The 23,041-nt window shown below is 34.6% G+C and overlaps 1 non-coding gene across 1 annotated transcript; it reads left to right on the forward strand.

Moving 5' to 3' along the window:
- The first annotated feature begins 22,257 nt into the window (after nucleotides 1–22,257).
- LOC120281141 lies at nucleotides 22,258–22,364 on the forward strand. The gene has a single exon (XR_005542502.1). It is a non-coding gene; the product is annotated as a small nucleolar RNA R71 (small nucleolar RNA).
- The last annotated feature ends 677 nt before the right edge of the window (nucleotides 22,365–23,041 follow it).

A 23,041-nucleotide genomic window follows, 5' to 3' on the forward strand; every position in this document is an offset into this window, starting at 1 on the left:
TTTTAGAATAGAGGAGGGGGAAGAAGGAAGAAAAGGACACTGTACGTACCCTCATTTGATAAAAAGTTTTTTTGTATATTTGGGTATATGAATTATCTAAATTTATTGTGAAACGTCTAGGTTTACTTAAAATGAATCCATGAGGTCTTGATCATGCAACTAACCACTAAAATTTTTATAAAATTTATCTAAACACATGCTCATGACATATTTAGAAGTTATGTTTCAATCCTCTTAAAATTTAAAGGAAGTTGACATTACTTTTCTTTTATTTTCTTTTTCTTATTTATGAATCAAGCTTATGATCCTGGGGAAAATTTTCCTTTTTTAACTACTTTTTATTAAATTAAATGATCAAAGGTTGATGTTTATTTACAAGTTATCTTTCATTCCTCTTAGGATGTAAAGAAGAGTCCAACATTATTTTCTTTTCTTATTTATGAAACAAACTTATAATTCTTGGGAATTTTTTCCTCTGTTTTTTATTAAATTAAATGATGATAGTTTAATGTTTTGGAGAGGATATGAATCAATATCTTGAGTTCTTGGTTTTGGGCTAGTTTATGTCATGCTGGGTACTTTTGCAAAGCACACATCATTTATTTATCTCATTAAATAATAAAACATAAATAATATAATATATAAGCCTTACCAACTTAAGACCGTAGAATTCGTTTACGCCTCATAAGCTAATTAAGATTGCATGATTATGGAAAAGTGGCTTTCCACTAGCACATGCATTCCTATAATTGCTTTATTTTATTTTAAAAAATACATGGAAATTGAAAAACCACATGAAATTGGCCAAGAAGATAAAATTTCTAGTTTAATTCTAGAGTAATTTTGTTTTATCTTATGAAAATATAAAATATGTAATTTGAATTGATCAAATTAATATAGAAATAATATAAACTACTCCAGTGTTTCAAAATTAGTTACACACTGCTCGTCATATATAATGCAGGCAACCCTTGCTATCCATTATCATATATATGTAATATTATATTTATCCAGTCATTTTGATTTTTGAGATGATCAATAACTATAACTGTTTGTTAAATACAAGCGGTAATGTAGACGAACCTTATTCTTTTTTGTTGGATGAGTTGATGTATTCTCGTTCTGTAGTTGAAATTTTGGGGGCCACTCTCTTGAGGCGGGCCTTGCCAATATGTGCATGGGAATTTCAAAAAGCCCATGTATGGATTTTTATTTTAAAATGGAGAAGAAAATAAAGACTTAGATGGGTGTTCAAAACCACTTGAGTTTGATGCAATGAGTGAGGTTCAATTCCTGGTAAAATATAAAATTCAAGTTTGTATTTTATTTATTAGTCTTATGACTAGTTACTGAATTAGCAAAGACATCAGATACCAACCTAGCGGCTTAAATTAACTTGATAAAAAAATGTCACTCTTGAGACCAGGCGTCAAGTCGAATTCAATGCATGAACAAACGGGTGCAATCCCACAGGGCCAGAACCTGATGAGCCTACAACCAATCTTAGAACAGATAAATATAATAGATTAACAGGAAAAACATATAGTATAGGCTTTAAGGATACAACATAACTCAATAGTACATGAATGTCTAAAAATACAAGATATAAAGTCTAGAACTAACAAATTAATGCAACAACTCAAATACTACACAGAAAACACCATTTACATTTACTGACAGCCTAGTAAGCATCCAACGATCTATTACTTTTTGATATGAAAAAAATTTAAAACCACTCTATCAGCTTGACAACATAATAAGTAATCAACATAAAAAGAGTTGAAATCTAATTTTTCAAATATTGCAACCCAAATGTCATTTATTAGAAACTTAAATAAAATACAGAGTGAAGAAATCTATCAGAGATGTACTTCCAAAGCATAATCGTTTTCCAATTATACTAAATAGAGAATAACACCAGACTTTAGAAATGTAATTTTTAAACGAATATATCGAATTTCTAAATTAAATTAATAATATGACTCTCCAAATTTACTACTAATATCAAAAGTTATTTATTTACTATCGGTGACCCGATACATAATTTTAGAAGTAATTTAATTATTCTCAGTGATTTGAGACTGAATAGCAGAAGTTGTTATTATTTCATTGATTGATTGATGTGAAACTGAGTTTCATTTCTCATAAATTTATGTTGACATGGTCAATATTTGACTCCAATTAATAAGGATGAGCATAACTCATTTATAGATCAATAATAATCATAACTAGATAACTTTGCTGGAGAAATTCAAAAATATACATATATTCAATTTTTAAAACAACAATAATACTTGGTTACGCACGTCACAAAATTTATAAATCAAATATTTCCTTCAAGTATAAAAACAGATATTTCCATCCTCCCACTTTTGAGAGAATTCAAAACTATGAGTTTTAAACCGACAAATAAAAATAAAATTAAATAATAATAATAATAAATAAATACATAAAAAAATATCTAACAAAAATAATTTAAATAATAATAAATCAAATAGTAATTATTAGATTATAGATGACTGAATGATAGAATTAAATGAATTAATTTTAATTTTTGACATCTTGACATCTTAAAAATTTATACAAAATAAAAAAATACATAAGTAAAGCTGGAATTTTTAATATTTAAAAGAAATATGTTAAAATGTGATGGATTATTTACTTGTTACTCGCCCAACACAAAACACAAATCGGGTAATTTTTTTTGATGAGTACTTAACTTTGCCCTGTTGCAACTTGAGCACTTAATTTCAGTTTGTAACAAAGTGAGCACATTAATTCAATTTTGTTTCAACGGCAGGGCACTAGGATTGTTCCGGCATGGATTTACTGATGTATACATCGGTTTGTTGACATGGCGCATGTGTCTCCACGTCAGTTGCGCACGTGGACATTCCAACGTGGCTACTTATCTACATGTCAATTTTTACTTATCCACATAAGCGCTAGCTCATAACCTCCCCCTTTTCTCCTTCTCTCCCAGAAAACTCCTCCCCTTTTCTTCATCCTCTGCCCTAATCTCTACTGATCCTCAATCTCCAACCAAAGTTAGCACTTCTTCGAACCCACTGCAAAACTATTTACATGTTCTAGCATCATCCAACATTCTTATGAAGCTTTGAATTTTATTGTTGTAAAGCATTGAATTTTTTGAGTGACTTGAGATTTATCATGTATATGAATTTATGGAGTGAAGCTTTGAATTTATTGTTGTAAAGCTTAGTCCATGATTTTATTATTGTATTTGATTGTTGTAATGTTATGGATAATAATGAAATTGGATGTATAAGAATGGTTATTAATTAGACTAATTACTTCTGCATATCTCCTTTGTGGATGTAAACTCCAAGAAACCAACATCAATATAATGATGGAATTGGACTAATGAAGAATGTTGCAGAGAATTTATAATTTAAGAAATTTAATCCACCATTCTTTTTAAATGACTTGTGATTTCTAATTTAGCATGTACAAACAATTAAATTCCTGCAAATATATGTATATACAAAGAATTCTACAAAATAACTGGATTCATGCAGATATATTAAATTCCTACGGATATACGAAAATGCTATATTCATGCAAATATACAAAAAAATACTGGATTCTGTAGATGTTTCTCAAAGCCACAATGCTCTTGTTGCTAGTGAAACTATAACATTCACTAACAAATTTAATGCTATAACATGCATATATGTACTGAATGCCATAATTGAAAAGACCATCATACAGAAAAATTTTAATGCTCAAAGCCATAATGCTCTTGTTGTCAGTAAATTTTTCTTGCTTGCCCTATTTACTTTCAAGGGAAAATCAGCTTTTTTTGGTGTCTTGGAGTTTTGCAGCGGGTTCGAAGAAAGTGCTAGTCTTGATTGGAGATTGAGGATCGGTAGATATTAGGGTAAAGGATGAAGAAAGGGGAAGGAGTTCTCGGGGAGAGAAGAAGAAAAGGGGTAGGTTATTAGCTGGCGCTTATATGTGGATAAGTAGCCTCGTTGGAATGTTCATGTGTGCAACTGCCGTGGAGAGACATGCGCCATGTCAACAAACCGATGTACACATCAGCAAATCCATGCCAGAATAGTCCTAGTGCCCTGTCGTTGAAACAAAATTGAATTAATGTGGTCATTTTGTTACAAATTGAAATTAAGTCCTCAAGTTGCAACACTGGTAAACTTAAGTACCCACCCAAAAAAAATTACACACACAAGTCCAACGTTAAAATCAAACTTCCACCAAAAATCCTATTTACCAAATACCAAAATATTAAACCTCTCTTCTAGACTACTACATGGCCTTAAGTACTATTAAACGTAAGTTGTTACTGCAATAATTAACTTACAACCACCTAATGAAATAATAAAAAGCTTACTCACATTACTTGTACCTCTAGAGCCCACCGAAAGATCAAACAACCTATGTTGGACCTATAAGGAATGACAAAAAGGCACCCAAACATGGACATGATAATAAAAAGGACTAAGCAACATTCTAGGATCACTACAAGAAAATTACTGTTTAGAAACAGTATTTTCCGTTTCTAATCCGTTGCTAATTCACTTTAGCAACAGATTAGAAACAGAATTTATCTGTTTCGAATACCCTTGTTTCTAATTTAAATAGAAATGGAAAAATATTCCGTTTCTAAATTTAGAAACGGATTGGAAACGGAAAGCATTATATTTCTAATTTTTGAAAAATTAAAACGGAATAAGATGTGTTGCTAATCCGTTCTAAGTTACAAAAATAGAAATGGATTCCAAACGGAATATTTTCTGTTTTATTTTTGTTCCCCTATTAGAAACAATAGCTTTTTTGTTCCTAATCCGTTCCTAAAGTTTTTTTAAAATTAAAAAACAATATTCAAACAAATAAATCCGTTTCTAATCCGTTTCTAACATTTAAGTCAATAAAATAAAATAAAAATTATATCCCTAATTTTTTTTTAAAACCTGGTACATAAATTTTTAACCTAGAACACCAACAAATAAGATAAACTCATCAGTTCATACAAAAAGAAATATTTAAGTATATATGTTCAACACAAAATAATAAGTATACGACAAATACAACTATAAGTCAACATCATGATCGTCAGTAACTGGTTGTGAGTCCTGTGTGGTAAACTGCGACTGCTGAAGAATCCTCCTCTCAAAACTCATCATCATGTCCTCCATTTGACGCATCATTTCCGCACGATATTGGTCCTTCTCCTCTTTCATTTCAAGCAAACTTTGTTGAAGCTCCTTGTTATTATCTTGTACTTGGCCAAGCGTCTGTTGAAGCCTCTCCTCACGATCTTGGACTTGATCAAGTGTCTGTTGAAGCCTCTCCTCACGATCTTGGACTTGACTAAGAGTTTGACGCAAATCTCTAACCTCAGCATGTAGTGCCTCAGATGATGAACCTGTGGACAAACTCGAAGATGAATGTGGATAAAAGATACACGCCTGGGACCCTATTCCATAAACCCGACTTTTCTTTCCTCCCCCAACAGCCTCATAGTACAAAGTTGTTTCATCCACAATAGGATGCTTGTCAAGCCCTTCTTGCGTTTGAGATGCTTGCTCCACAAGCTCCAGATAGCGATCCTACATCAATTAACTCAACTCATTAAATATTATTCTTAAACCAACCAAATATAAACTTACAATAACATTGTAAAGAAAGTCTATAATTAAAAACCGCACAAAAAATTGTTCCGCTTACCTTAACAGATTGAGCACGTGCATCAACAAGCATGGAGGTACCCTTCTTTGTATGAGTTACTTCAAAAAGCTCAAAAGGGCGAGGATCACGTCCAAGCCTCGATCGCTAGAATAATACAACAAACTGAATTTTGTTACAATTAGCACTAAACAAATTCTTTATAATTTAAAAGCACATTTATATAAATATTAAACAAATTGCCAATCTATCCGCATGGGAAGCATGAGAAATGGAACCTCATGTGTGTCGGGATATACCAGATCCAGGTCCTGCAATCTCAGTGAGTCGGTTTGCGGTAGCTTTCTCACACGAGTTTTTAAATTCCGAGAATTCCATGCCTCGGTCCATGTCTTCCATGCTGAGTCGAGACACATGCATTGATTTTTTTCTTTTCCCCTTTCTCAAACTACACATCAATGCTCTATACTGTTCCATGACTTTTACGTTGCCATGCCATCTTAATAGCGAGATAACATTGATTCATCCCACACAAAAGAATTTCTGTAGTTTAACATAAAAAACATACATATTATATATAATTATCGATTTAAAAAAATACTAACCAATGTTTTTATATTAAACTAATAATGTTTTTGCTAATTATAATTATAGTAAAATACTAACAATAAGATCTTAATTATGGAAAAACGACACTATATAATTAATAATTTAATAAAAATTTACTTCCACAAGCAACATCAATTACGTGCTTTTGCCAACATCCAAAACAATCATGATAATGATTTTTCAAATTCACTAACAATTACCAATTTAAGTACTAACTAAGCAATAATATTTGAATGATGTAGATGACATAATACTTATGCACAAATAATCTTTAGGTTTGTGAGGATAAATTAACGTTACAATTTATTTATCCTCACAAACAACATCAATTATTTATTTTTACCAACATGTTAAGGATTTACAAATTCAATAAATATTACAAATATAAGCAAACAAATTCATTTTAAATATTATATAAATCTACCTGAAATTCATTTGAGCCGCTGCATTTGGAGGTTCCTCTGTGTTAGTACGAGAGAAATCAGGACCTGCAACGTCCATGACCATTTGTTGGCATAGATTTTGTGATAGTGGTTCAACACCCAAAACTGATTCATTTCCCACGTTTTGTCCATGAGTACTACTATCAGATATAGAAGGTTCTCCATGGAGAACCCACAAATAGTAGTACGGTACAAATCCATACTTCATAAGATGATATCTAACGGTGTCTTCTATGTGAAAAGCTTGATTTTGGCACTTGCGATGATTACATGGGCACTTAATTTTGATACCATCCATACATTCTGGATGCATTTTTGCGAAATCGATGAACTCATTTATTCCTTGCAAGAAATTGGGATTCAAAAGTCCATCCGTAAGCCTAGCATACATCCAACTCCTATTTGCAGACATGTTACTAATAGTTCTGTGTCAAAAATGTAAAATCAGTCAACACACTCATTATATCATTAGCCCTTAAATTCATTAACTAAAAAATAAACAAAAAATGAGAATAAAATGGCCATATAAAAGCTAAGTTGTTAGCTAATATCAACTAAACATGTACAATTTACCCATTAGAATAACTATTTCAAACATCAATAATTTGTCAATTTATATAGCTCACTTGTGCAATAATTTGTTAACAAGATCCTTTTAAGAAATACATCATGCAATTTAGCAATTAAGAAAGCAAAAAACAAATATGATTTTCACAGGAAAGAGGTGATACCTTCTCTTTACCAACAAACAATTGAGAACTCAACTACTTTCGCCCCATCAAATCGCACGAAATGCAAATAAAACTGCAGCACAAAGGAAATGGTTAGAATTTCATGCACAGTGAAAACAAGGCAAAATAGACTGAACAATGCTCAATTCCAACATGAACTGGCGATGAAGTTAGACCTAAACAATGCTCTTTAGGCCTGGCCCGAAATGGCAAACCTTCTGGATATTGACTAAGATTTAATAGTACAAATTTATAAAATAAAAAAATAATAAAATGTAAACTATAAAAAATAAAGTCCTAAGCTGAATATTGGTGTCACAAACCACACTAAACAAATAAACAAACAAGTAAACCAAACCCAAATCACAAATAAGATATTGCAAATTTTTTTTATGAAGTTATAGGTGCAAATTTTTTTTTTTTTTAAAAAAATAGATATATAACCGTAACTGTCCATTTAAAACTTTTAAAAATATAAATACATCAAAAAAATTACTAACCAATTAAATGAGAAAATAATGCATAAACAGTATTAAAAATAGTATGAGTGGAATTTGAATGATACTTTTTATCACTAAACTAAAGTGTTTGCTAGTTGATCTTCTCGTTTTTCAATAAAAATTTGTTTTATCTTTATCAATAAAAAAATTAAATAGAAATACAACTTTAAATAATAAATAAATAAATATAATAATCTTCTTTGCTTCAATGCGAATATTGAGGAACTAGCACAAACATGTGGGCGTGGTGCACAACCCCTGAGCCGATGTGGCATAGTTGGTAATCAACATCATCTTTCTAAATGCTCTCAATTTTTAGTGGAAAATCATATCATCTTTAACTATTTTGTATTATAAAATATATAATTAACTATTTTGTAGACAGTTTGAATGGAATCTTGGAAAATATCAACAAAGAAAAACGTCATATCCAATGATTTACTTTGCATATTCCTCACACTGGGTCATTAAGATCGACAATTTCCTCTCTTTGTTATCATTTTGATCTTTATAGTATCTAAATTCCAAGCTGTGATCCCTTTGCCCCAAAAAATGGTGTCTTTGTAGCCGTGTCAAAGCAAGTCATAATACATTACAAGGTATAAAATTATGAAGAATATATTCTTCTCAATCATTTCTTTATCTCAGCATTTTCTTATCAAAAAGTTCTTTGCATTGCCAACACTAAACCAAATAAACAAATAAATTAATTAATAAAAGGGTATTATTACATTATTAAGAGTATTATATACTGAAGAGTATAGTATTCAAGAAGGAGTAGCGACATCATTTATAGCTACTACTTGATCTCCACGTTTCAACAAGCTGCCATTTGGGATGGGGATATGTGCACATTAATCGCAACCAGCCCCACATCACCATAAAATCTATAAAATTATACTAATCTTTTTATATTCTCGTTATATGCGCTCGTAGTCAATGTGAATTAAATTTTCAATGCCAAATTTGAAAGAGTCCAACGCAAGAGAACCAAAATCCATATTTGACTATTAAAAAAATATACTCCATATTTTTATACTCTTGTTTAAATGCACTCTTATTAATCTATCCAAGGATAACACTAATAAAGAAAGATTAGAGAGAATGGGTGTCGGCAGGGGTAGCTTCCATATCTCTAATTTTGCACCCAAAATCCATTAAAAGAGAACTTAAGAGTTTCTCTTGTTTTCTTGCACACTTGTACTAACCTGTCACTCTCATGGATGCTAAACAATTAAGAAAATAATAAAAATTCAGATACTTAAACAATAACGTAAGATCTTCAAAATTTCTCCTCAGGAAGTAAACAGTGTGATATGCCCCACTATCATTTTATTTTTCACTATAGTACTAGGCTACTATAGTGAAAAATAAAATATATATGGAAATGCAGATAGACCGGATAATTAATTTCGATGTATTTATAATTCTAGGTGATTAAATGACCATAGAAGGAAGACCCAGACAGCATTAAGCATACCTCGCATAGCCAGTATAGAAGGAAATGACAGAAGAAGATCCAACACTCAAGAAAAATATCTTTCATTTGGAAATGTAGACAGAATAATAAGTTCAGGGTAAAATGACATGAATTGCCAAAGTAATGAACTTTCTACTCACACCACCAATCAAATAAGTCCCTTATAGATAAAGGTGAATACATCTTTTGATTAACCTAGTATTGACAAGATGCTCAAGCTAATGTAAACTTGCATTTCCCAACACGTAAATTGCTATGTTTATCTACTCACCACAAATCAAACATGCACTCTTAGTTAAATATAAGTCTCTTGATTCTATGTATCAACAAGATACTCAATCTAATCCACACTAGTATCTGTCTAAGCATAGATCGTTCCGTAGTTCTATTTATAGGCCTCGCAAACACACCCTGATAGCTAAGTTTAATGTTTAACAATATAGACAAGGTAACAAAAAATTACATTGCACTATTAAGAGATGGGGACACGGTTAAAAAGTTCTGAGAATAATTCTCCCCTGCGAGGACCGGCAGAGCCATTCAAATCCATGGAGATGGAGATGGTCTTTGGAGAAGCACGCTTTGTCTTTCAAAAATGAGCTGCAGAAGGCTTTTTCAAGCTAGTGCGAGTGCTTTATAACTAACAAGGTTTTCTTTTACGGTGGGTGTGCGAGTGAATTCAATCACTTTATTACTCCCATTACGAGGTGTGCTCTATCAAAAAGGCCAATCTCGATGAGATATGCTTTTTGTATTTTTGCAATGTATGTCGGAAAATGCAAACCAACCTATCATGCCAAGTGATCATGAGACCTAAGAATTCAACATTAATATACTTGAACTATGAGCGAGCAAACAAGAATTTTTTTATTAGAAATCTACATTAACTGAATCACACAATTAGTGTTTCATGTTCTTTGGTTTTATCAATGCCATGCACTCAAAAGTTGGGACTAATGGGACCCGGTTATACAATATGTAATGCCTTTGTTTCTAAGTTTATTATTATTATTATTATTAAAATAAAAATTATACATATGTTATTTGTTTTATTTTCCATCAAAATCTAACATTGGTCTATTAATGAATGAAGGATTTGGTGGTTAGCAAAAGCCAAATTCCTAAATCGCTATTAGATGATATATTTAAGATTCATGGTTCTCTTTTAATCCTTATATGTTGTTGTTGCTGTTGAGTTTTGGTCTTTTTCTGCTTTAATTATAATTAAATAAACTCTAGTCATGATTCTAATTTTTGTTTTTTAAGTTTAAGTCCTACTTAAGTGGAGCAAGTAGTTGAAATCCAGTCCTAAAGAGAGGACAACTAGTAAATTCAGAAAAACATACTCAAGTGACTTGTGACATTGATCCCATAAAAAGATCCTATAAAAATTAATAAAATAGTATATATATATATTAATATTCATACTATTTCTGTTTGCTTATTATAATCACCATTCTTTCTGTTCTCATGCTTCATATAACTTGTGTGAGAGCAGTGCATATGACTGACAAGTTCTCAACCTACTGCATTGAATGAGAATGTTGATGCATTACAATAATGACTGCATTTTTGTTGTGCTTTTATTTAGAGAATTCAGCTTTTCTATTATCTTAAAAAAAAAAAATCATGCAAGTTGTTATATCAAAAAGGCCAATCTCGATGAGATACGCTTTTGTATTTTGCAATGTATCAGAAAATGCAAACCAACCTATCATGCCAAGTGATCATGAGAGCTAAGAATTCAACATTAATATACTGAACTATGAGCAGCAAACAAGAATTTTTATTCTGAAATCTACATTAACGAATCACACAATTAGTGTTTCAGCTGCTGTGCAGCTCCATTAACCACAAAAAAAAATTAATCACAATTATGAACACAGAGGATGGGTAGTGGATTCAAACCTCATGAACACAAATGAATGTTTGTATTAACAATTAAAAACTACTATTGCTCTTTTAATCTCCAAAACAGCTTTTCTAACTTTGAAAAACATAGTCTTTTGGTATTTCTACAAAAAAACAACTTACACGGGGAAAGAAAAAGCAGGGGATCAAAGAGAGCTTTACTGAAAGCTCATTTCAAAAGCTCTTGATTTTAACAGAGCTTTTCCAAAGCAGGATCAAACATATCCCAAAGGCTTTCATTAAAAATATCACGGATGACGAAGTATCTTTAATCAATCAAACTACACCAAATCTAGATCGAGAAAAAAAAGAAAAGAAAAAGAAAAATCAATCCACCTTCAACCAATCACCAATTCATAAATGTAGAGATTCAGTCGAAAAAGAGAACAAAAAGAGAAATTTTCATATAAAATTATTTCATTTCCTTCTCCATCTTATTTCCACAATTAGATGAAACACAAGAAAAACAAATTCCAGTCTTTTTCAATCTCCTAGACATAATAATACACTGGAACAACATATCAACAATCAAGAACAGGGATTGAAAATTTTTCATACCTAAAAACAAAACGCTAAGCCACCTCATTGACGGAGTGGTAATAATCAAGAGCTTAGATGAGAACACCTTCTTGAACGTAGAAGCGATTAAATGATCCACAGCAGAAACTTGAAAGACAGAACCTACACCATTTGATAGTATTAAGAGCATCAACCTACACCATTTGACTAAGCACAAAAATTTGAAATCTAAAGCAGTCACAAGAACTAACTAAGGTTGCTATTTATTGTGATAAATACTTCACTGCATTGAAAAAAGAAACTACCATAAACCAAAATCCTAATCATGAATAAACAATAAGAAAAAGAAAATGATAATGGCATCAATCCTTAATATCATTCAATAGAAATGTAACTACGAATACATCAAAACAGTTTGCTAAGATAGCAATTCTCCCAAAAAAAAAAAAAAAGCCACAGCAATCAAACACCATAACAAGACATTCTCAATTTGGAAGGCATACTTCAGTGAATCAAAATACTAATCATTCCCTATTGCTATCACAAGTGACACTATAACTTCAAAATCCTAACGATTGATCCCATACAAGACCATTTGCGTAGGGAGATAAGTGTGTAATTAAATAAAATACTGATAACTTTAAAAACAAAAACAAAGTAATTGAACATGAATTGCAATCTAGCTTTGCAAATCGGGTTGCCAACTTGGCTTTCTTTATAGCTTTTAGTGATTTAGGGTTTTAGAGTCATCAAAAATCCAAGGTTTCATGCTTACAAATTACCAATATCTGTAATTCTCTGAAAATACATTTAAGAAAAAAGAAAAAACAGAACAGACTTACAAAACAAAGTGAAATCAAGAAGCAAGGTCAAACTAGGGGTGTGGGCGTTGATAGAAACCAAGGCTGCACAATTGGATATCAAAGCAGAAATGCACAAATTAAGACAGGAAGAGCGTGGCATAGAACAAACCATTATCCTAATTTCTGAACTTCTAGAACCCTAAAATTCCCTTAATGTTATTAGACCCCAAAACAGCAATCGATGACGCCCAAAACAATCTTCGACTAGAAATCACAACAGCATAATAGAGGTCCCGAGACCACCATCTTTCACCGAATCAACACCTGCATTTCCAAAAACCAAAAAACACAACAAAGAAACCAAAAAAAGAGAATCAAAATCAAGAAATTACATGGAAAAATAAAAAGCACAAAATGCGGTGCAAAGAGATCACAACAGCGAAAACTGACAAAAGATCATCGCATACCTTCTCTGTGAGATCGAAAACGAGAGATCCACGAAGGGATTCAGCTAGAGAGAAAGGGATTTAAGGAAGCGGAAGCGAGGAGGTGGAGGAGATCTGAAACGAGATGGAGGGAGGGAGAGAGGTCGCTCTCGAGTGAAAAAGGAAGCTGGGAGGAGTTTTGATCTTAATAAAGGGCTGTTAGAATATTTAAGTTTTTATTAATATTGTTTTGTTAGGATTTTTTGAAGGTGTTATTAGACCCCAAATAAAAGCTCTGTAACATTAGCTTTGTATAATGGTGCTAATGTTAGTATTAAGTATGAACTTTAGCTAACAACAATGTTTTCAAATCCCATAAAAAAATATTTAATGTTTTTAAATTATAAAAATGTGTAATCGAATTAAGTTAAATGTATAATTTGAATTTTTTTAAAGCTAATATGGCTAAATTAATAACTGAATTAAGTTAAATGTATAATTTGAATTTTTAAAGCTAATATATATAAATAGTTTATTTTATTGAAGAGCATAAAGACGATTAATTTTTAAATCCATTTTTATTATTTAATGATATTTAAATAATATATTAATTTTTAAATCCGTTTCTAGTCCCTTTCTATTAGAAACGGATTAGAAACGGATATTTTTTAATATTTAATGATATTTAAATAATATATTAATTTTTAAATCCGTTTCTAGTCCCTTTCTATTAGAAACGGATTAGAAACGGATATTTTTTAATATTTAATGATATTTAAATAATATATTAATTTTTAAATCCGTTTCTAGTCCCTTTCTATTAGAAACGGATTAGAAACGGATATTTTTTAAAATTTTAATAAATCATATTTTTAATTGCCCGTTTGTAAGCCGTTGTTATTAAAATTATATTTAAAACGGTTGTTATTCCGTTGCTAATCTGTTGCAAGTTCAAATAGAATAAATTCCGTTTCTAATATTCTGTTTTTAAATTGTAACTTTCTTGTAGTGGATGATACTGGTTGTGATCAATGATAGGGACGCAAGTATACATACAAATCGTGTAATAAAGTGTGCGTAAACACAGAGTGCCGGTCAATAGGGAAGAAAATGAGTACTCGTAATAACTCTAGATTTGTTTGAAAAATAGCCTGAATACTGAAGTGTTTGTGTGTGAACAAGAGTAAAAGAAAATAAGAAAATACAGAAAATAGCATGAGCGAAATCAAGGAAGAAAGCAATTTTCGAGCATAGTATCCTTCTAGAGTTATTAAGTACAGGACAATAGTCGTCTAAACATACAATCCTAATTGAACCAAGAGGTTTCTAGAATTATGCTAAACCCCAATTTCTTAGGCGAAGAGTAACTGAATAGGTGCAAATCTGATACAGACATCCACACAATCGCATTAACACTCTATGAAATCTCACTATGCGCTAATGCTAATGTCTTAAATAGGTAATCTCTCCCTAAGAGAGAAAGATTACCCCTAATCCGAATACAGATCAAAAATGCGATTTCTCCTAAAATTTACTCCACATGATTGCAAATAGTGCGGAGATGGTCAATAACTAACTCAAGAGAATTGAGGGAGACGAAGTCTCCAAAGTACCTTATACCTAGGTTTACTCACAATTCCTTCTAATTACGGCATGCCTATACTAGGTGGGTATTTCTACTCGTCATGTAGTACATCAAACATGATAGCTAGGACTTTTGCCTCGTTAGCAACCAAGCATTCAAACATGTAATTAGATTCTAATAGATATGATTGCAAATAAAAAAATCAATTAAAGCATCAAAGATCCAATAACTAAAGTCAAAGAAATAAACCCTAGCATTTAACTATGCCCAAACACTTACAAATTATCCCTCCATTAAAGCAGGGCAAGCATACAAAATACAAAGAATAGAGGAAGACATGAGATCCATAAAACCCCCTTTCAATCCCTAGGATGAAGAGTTATTGAAGAAGATACCACACACGCTGCCAAGATGAACTTGACGACTACGATCTTCAATCCCTTTGAATGTAGTGCTCAATTCCTCTCTAAATCACCTTTAGAATGTTGGAGATTCGGCCCTTTTCTTCCTCAACCTCGCCTCCAAGAGTCTCCCCCAAAAGAATAGAAAGATAGAATAGAGAATGCCCTAGAAATCCTTATAAGTTATATATATACCCGACTACTTACTGGCTACTTACGGGCATGGACTAGGCTGTAAAGGAGCTAGGGAAAATTGTCGTGAGCCTTACGGCCGTAAACACTAAACTGTAAACACTAGACTGTAAGCCTCATTGTTCTGCTTCTTGCGACTGCATTTACGGGCATATGTTGTGGTCGTAAGCTCCTTGGGATGGTCTTTACGGGCATCCTTACGGGCGTAAGCCTTGCTCGTAAGGTCCTCTAGCTTGGCTTTGAATTTACATTACGTGCATAAACCTTGCTTGTAAGGTCCTTTGGTTTGGCTCTGAATCCTTCTTACTGGTATAAGTGACACACCCCTTACTTGTGTGTACCGCAAGTGCATTGGTCGTCAAAGTAATAAAATACCCTGATGAGTGGGTAGTCGAATCCACAGGGAATAGTTGCTCAGAAACACAAAGTATTGCTATTTAGCTAGAGGAAAAATTAATTTGTGATGTTGCTTCAAAATATTAATGCAAATAAAAGTAAAACAGAGAAGAGAAAGCAAGAGGAATAAAGAGAGGTAATCGATGGTAAAATGTGGTACTTGGACAATGCTCACTCTAGGGCTATTGCTTCAAGTTCAAGACTAATATTATGTCTCCTAATTGAAGTTTAATGAGTCGTGGAGATCCAAAGACACAAGGTTCGAAACCAAAAGTCAACCGTGACTAGTCCTTTACACTATATCCAGCAGAAATCAATACTCTCGACGCCTCACACTGTGTAGGATTACTTGAAGCTCAAGGGATAAACCCTATTCCCTAATATAAATCTAACCCTTTGGTCTAGGCGAAGGACCCCAAGTCATGATTAAGCCCCAACACTAAGGATTACTTCAACACTTCACTCTGTTGCTCGAGCAACTAAGCCCTAGTGAAGTTTGTCTCTTAGCACTTCACTCTATCGTGACCAAAAAGAACTCTTAGAATGTGGAGGTAGGATAAATCACATTGGAAGGGAAAAGGGGCGTTCCACTACCTCTCGAGTCACCCTCTCAACCCTCTTCAATCTCGGTAAGTCTAACCCTAATGAAGTTGTCACCCCTTCATAGGATTACCTAGATAGATTCTCAACCCTAATGTCACTCTAAGGGAAAATCAAATCAATAAACACACAAGATTGAAACTCAATTAAAACATCAATTCAAGAAAACATAATAAGAGAAAACCCCCTTGTCGTCTGTATCGATGGTTTTGAGGAGCTGCCTTGTCTTCTCCAAAGACTCCTTTGTCAAGCCTAGGGGACACCTTGCCGAATCGATGCAGATGAAATCTCCCCCAATAGCTCTCCTCCAAAGGGAATCGATGTCGAATGCCATATAACCGCTCCTAAAACCTAACAAAAGCTTCTCTAAACCCTAGCCATGCTCTCCCCAAAAGATAGGTCAAAGATAGGAAGAAGATCCCCAAATAAAACTCTCAAAGCAGTATTTATAGGGCTGACATCAGGCATCCATATGGGCATGTGGAATTTCTACATGGTCGTGTGGATTTCCAGGTCGCATTTTCCTGCACGCTCTGAACAGTAACTGCTATAGTAATTTTGTTACCGTGTTTTACTACAGTAAACTGCTATAGCAGTTTACCAAAATACTCCTAAATTTATTTCCTTCATCGAGGCCGCATGATTGAGCAAACATCTATGCGGTAGATCGTGTTGCATCTTCACTCGAACCGCATTAATGAGGCTCTTAGAAATGTTACACAAGTTGGATACATGAGTATGACTTCTTTTGTGACCCTCCAATTTGTATATTCACTTGATCATTTTGGAGGTTGGCACACACCCACATGTCTATGATCACAACTTATGTCTTGACCCTTGTTCGATACAAGAATTCCATTAACAACTGCGTCCACAATCAACTTTTGCTTCCTTTCTTCCAAACTTTTCTCCATAACCCTAAATGCACAAAAGAATACAAATACACATGAATGAGCTATAAAATTTGATAAAAGTGATGCTCAATGTAAGAAAAATATACTTCGTATTACTTATACACTAGCACTTATCAAATTTTCCACACTTAAACTTTTGCTAGTCCTCAAGCAAAAATAAAAGATTAATACATTTAAGAAGGAAATTTGAAAGTGCTTGACCTTAGGTTCACCGAAAGTGTGCAAAAGAGGAATTTTAAAAGTAAGGAAAAATTCAAACACCAAATAAGAGAAATCATTACTCTAGATAAAAACTTGAATAAAAAAGGACAACAACCCTATATTGTGTAAGTGTGTGTAAACTCACTCAATTCAATCCAACATGTATTCCTCAAAAGTTCTTATTAACAAAGACTTAGTTAAATACAAAAAGAGAAGGTAGTAGCTTTACACATCCTCTATGGTAGCCCTTTCCTAAGCGACCGCCAAGGTGACTTTCACACTTTCGAGATGGTAGCTTTCTCCACTGAGGTAGTAGCTTTCACTCATCGTATGAGATAGCTCTTTTTCTCATTAGGGCATAACTAGTATCCAACTTATGAGAGTAGCTTTATAGTTCATAGGTGGTATAGCTCTTTCTACCCGGCCCCCAATACACAAACAAAACAAACATATTTTATTTTAACGAAATTCAACCCATAAAATATCCCTTAAATATTGAACTTGAGTTTCCATAAGGTTTAATGAATGAGTAGTGTAACAAGTGATAACCGGGCAAAAATTCCTAAAAATTCAAGTAAAACTAGAACATGATAGAATTCAATGTTAAAAATTCTCCTAAACTTAAGAATACAACTGTTTCAACTAAGGTGAACCGCCATTGGCTACATGAGCATGAAAATATAACTCATAAGTATAGAACACATGTAATGTGAACTCTCCCCCACACTTAAGATGTACATTGCCCTCAATGTACACATGCAAGCACAATAAGGAATAAAGACGATCAGAACATGTGTAAAGATGTGCAATTGAAACAATACTCCCCTGAACTCCTAATGTTGCATTTGATGGAGCTAAATTCATTGAGAGTTGAGTTCCAACAGGTTGTGGAACACACACGGCTATGTGAAATACCACATAACCGTGACAATGACTATTCCTCAATTCAAAGACTCACAAGACCATCTGCATGTATACACAAGGGGGTTCAGAAAAGCTCAATAAAACACAATAAAATAGAGTCTATAAAGATATAAAAATGAAATGCAACTTGAAATGACTGAAAAGCAATAAGATTAACTCAGAAGGAGGATCCTTTTTGAGTGATACAAGTCCAAAATAAAATGCTGAAATAAAATAACAAAACATAAAGACAAAGAAATATAAAGACACCTCAAGCGTCGGCGTCTTGCTCTGTTGGTGCTTTTGCTGTGGGTGATACTGGTGCTACTGGTGGTGGTGGTGCTACTGGAGATGCTAGTAATGCTGGTGGAGCTTGGGGTCTAATCACAAAAGGTGAGGTGACGTCTCGCTCAAGAATATGATGTAGTGTCTCCGGATGCGCCATCACCTCAAAGATAATTCACGACCCTGGGTCAGCAAACCTCAGCCCAAATCTAATCAGAACACCCCACAAAGCACTCTCAAGCCTCTCAAAGCAACCATGGGCTCGAGGTGGAGAAAATATGCGCACTAGAATTTTCTCCTGGGCTGTAGGAGGTGTCTTTATCTGCATTTGCTCCTGCTGTGGCTCAAGAGCACACTGTGAACCCTCGGCTGCATCATCCTCGCCCTAGGTTGTCTGTGGTAGGGGCATGACCATCATATAAATGCCATCTCGATACCTCCGCACCATACCATACACAATTCTGCAAAAATCTACATAGTCATGTAAAAATTCCACATGTCTGTGTGGATCTTTGGACGTGACAGCCGCACTGCCAAAACCTCCAAAAATCTCACAATACATCATAAAATCTTCTAAATCCATTCTAAAAACATTGGTTAATAAATTGAACATGAAATCTATGCAAAATTGACCACAATGAGCAGAAGAACACAAGATTGGCAAGGAGATAGTGGTCAAGAAGCTTACCGACAAAATGAGACTTAGAAACTTTGAATACGGTCAGAAATTGAATAAAAACCCCCTTAAATAGACAGAGGGAGGGTTGGGAAGATGAATAGAGGCATTCTTTGAATACGAGAGCATTTAGAAATGAAAATGTACGAATAGATTTAAAGGAAAATCAAGGCCTTTAGCATTCTGTGCATCCACACGGGTGTGTGGAAATTGCCCATGCCCGTGTGTCTCCACAGGAGAGCTTCACAGGGTCACACACACGGCCCTGTGTGCTTTTGGGATGGACATTTTGGCCTCTAAATGCATCCACACTGGAGTGTGGAAATTCCCTACGCCAGTGTACCCGACCCACAAGGGCACTCACACTCCCCTGTGGCTTCTTTGTTCTCCCAGAAAATTTCTCTAAGTGTTCCACATGCCCCTATGGAAATTCCACAAGGGCATGTGGAAGTTCACAGGGGGGCTCACAGGGGCAGCCACACGCCCTTGCTTGCTTTTGGGATAGAGAGTTTTCTCTGCAGAGTTTCATACTGGCATGTGGAAATTACCCATGCCCGCGGTGCTACCCATCGGGTCATCCATAGGGCAGCCACATGCCCTTGTTTCTTCCTCGGGATGGAGACCTTTCACTCTACTAGAGATCCACACACCGTGGAAATTCCACATGGGCGTGTGGCCATTACAAGGTCACTCACAGGGGTATTCACATACCCCCGTGTCTTCCTGGATGGAGAAAAATGAGCTCCCGAATGGAAACACACACCCGTGTGAAAATTCCATATAGTCGTGTGTCTTCTTTGGATGACTGAGAAAAATTTCAGATTCTACAGAAGGAATTTTGCATACTAATACACTCTATAAAGACTGCAAAAACAATAAAAAAACTGACTAGAGACTCTTGAAAACATGCTCAACTGACCTAAAACTTCGCCAATCACATTAAAGCACAGTAAAACATGAAGATCCATAAGAAAAAAAACAAGAATAGCAAATAAAAATTAAGACACCAACACTAAAGCTCTTATTTATGCAAAAACTAAACTAAGATCTAGAAAACCAGTCAAGACTTGGGTTGCCTCCAAAGAAGCGCTTGTTTAATATCACTAAGCTTGACATACCTGTCCTTACCTCACGGGGGTTCATGAATAAATGTTGCCCTCTTACCTACAACTTGAAAGCATGATGAACACAATTTTTGTGAGGTATAAGGAGAGTGATCGAGTTTGTTACAACACAAGGGTTCATCACCCTTACTTCGTGAATGCTCGTCCCCACTAATATTGGGGCGCTTCTTGTGATGTCTCCTTCATCTCTTAAGTTTTTGGATCATCCTCTTCATGACTCCCGGAGTTGGTTGCAACTTGTCCTTTAGATCAAGTGATAAAATTTCTTTATTCTCCACTTCTTGATCTAGCCATCCCTCCAATGATTCCATATACAACATTTCCTATACATAATCATCAATTAGCTTATCAGTGGTGTCAAGGAAATATAAAGTATCATCGAAATCAAGAGAATGTCACATGGCTTCGGCAAGGCGATATGTCAACTTGCCATCTACAAATCTTAGTGTCAATTCCCCATCGTCCATGTCAATGAGAGCTTTGGAAGTGCGCAAGAATGACCTCCCAAGTATCAATGGAACCTTGACATCCTCATCAACATCTAACACCACAAAGTCCCCAGGAAAGATGTACTTGTCAACTTTCACAAGTATATCCTCAATGATGCCCCTCGACTAGTTGAAGTGTCATCCGATTGGGTCTAGGTTCTTGTAAACCTAGCTTCTGGAAGAATGTATAAGGCATGACATTGATGCTAGCCCTTGAATCCGCCAATGCCTTCTCTTCGCCAAGATTACCAATATTGCACGAAATGATGAAGCTACCGGGGTATTTCTTCTTGTTCGGCATATTCTTTTACAACACCGCCAAATATGAAGCATCTAAGATCACAGATGCACTCTCCTCCAACTTCCTCTTGTTGGTCAAGAAGTCTTTAAGGAACTTTGCATAGAAAGCCATTTGAGACAACGCCTCTATAGATAGGATGTTGATGTGCAACTGCTTGAATGGACCTAAAAACTTCTTGTATTGCTCATCAATTTTGGTCAATTTTCAGCCTTGAAGGATAAGGAATTCATGGCTTGTAAGGTGGGGGTGCCACCTCCTTATTTTTAGCTATTTTCTCAACCTCCACTTCTATGGGTGATTCAACCATTATCTATTCAGTAGGGAGCTTACTCTCAACTTCAAGACCACTTCTCAAAGTGATCACCTTCACATATTCTCTTGGATTGGTCTTCGTGTTGCTAGGCAAACTCCCTTGAGGTCTTTTCGAAAATGACTTTGTAATTTGACCGACTTGCTTCTCCAAGTTATGTAAAGATGCGGTGTGATTGCAAAGTGTGTCTTCAACAGAATAAAATCTCATGTCCGGAGATTGAATTAACTTGGTTAAAGCGTTCTCTAAATCCGTCATCCGGTTTTCCAACCATAAACTCTGTTATCCATGTTCGGGGCTTGTTGTTGTTGGAAACCCAGTGGTGCTGTAGTCTTTTGTTGCCCTTGATTACTCCGAAAAAAGTTTGGGTGGTTCCTCCACCCCGGATTGTAGGTATTATTATAAGGATTTCCTTGACCTCTCATTGCATTGCCTATAAAATCCACCTGTTCTACTAAAGTTGTACCACCAATAGGAATCTGGTAATTAGATGAAGCATGTCCTCCCCCACACCCAGTGCAACTCATCACCGCTGCTAATCTAGAAGAAGTTAGAGTGTCTAACTTCTTACTCAACCACCAATAATGTGACTGCATCGATCTTATAAAGTCTGGCTATCTTCTTCCTGTCTCTTGTATTCCATTGATAACTGTTCATAGGAATTTCTTCAATGAGTTCTCCAGCTTCTTCAAGGGTTTTACTACCTAAGGTACCTCATGCTGCAGCATCAAGTAGTTGCTTCATGCTTAGGTTCAAACTATTGTAGAAAGTATGGATAATCATCCACTCGGGGAACCCATGCTGAGGACATTTCTGCTAGAGATCCTTGAACCTATCCCATGTCTCAAAAAAAGACTCCAATTCCGTCTGCAAAAAAGAGGATTTTTCATTCTTGAGCTTTGCAGATTTTCTAGGAGGGAAATATCGAGCTAGGAAAGCTTCCACCATCTCCTCCCAAGTAGTGATCGATGCTCTAGGAAATGAATGCAACCATTGCTTTGCTCTCCCCTTCAAGGAAAATGGGAAGGGCCTCAACTTGATGGAATCATCTGTGACTTTGTTAATCTTAAGCATGTCGCACACTTCTATAAAGTTCTCAATGAGATTATTTGGGTCCTCATCGGCCAAACCATTAAACTGTGTAGACTGCTGTAGCATATGGGTGAAGCCTGGCTTGAGTTCAAAGTTCTGAGCCGTAATCGTTGGCCGCACAATACTATACTGCATGCCAATAACTGTGGGTCTTACATAATCTAAGAGTGTCCTCTGCTGCTCATGATGTTCAGCCATGTTATGAAATCCTTCACCTTCTATCTCAGCTTCATTTGACTGTTCTGTATAGGTTCCTTTTCCCTTGCATAAGTTCTTCTTCCAATTTATGAATCACCTTTAACCAATGTCTAAGGGTTGCCTCGGGTAATAACCTGGAGCCCCAATCAAAGAAAGAAAAACAAATCAGAACGATGGAAAAATAAGGAAATGTGAAATAGAACAAGTGATGAATAGTTGAAATAGCAAAGTACAAATACTTCCAAAACGCCTATTACCCGGCATCGGCGCCAAAAAATTGGCAAACC

This window comes from Dioscorea cayenensis, chromosome 2 (assembly GCF_009730915.1).
Source record: "Dioscorea cayenensis subsp. rotundata cultivar TDr96_F1 chromosome 2, TDr96_F1_v2_PseudoChromosome.rev07_lg8_w22 25.fasta, whole genome shotgun sequence".
Classification (NCBI taxonomy): Eukaryota; Viridiplantae; Streptophyta; class Magnoliopsida; order Dioscoreales; family Dioscoreaceae; genus Dioscorea; species Dioscorea cayenensis.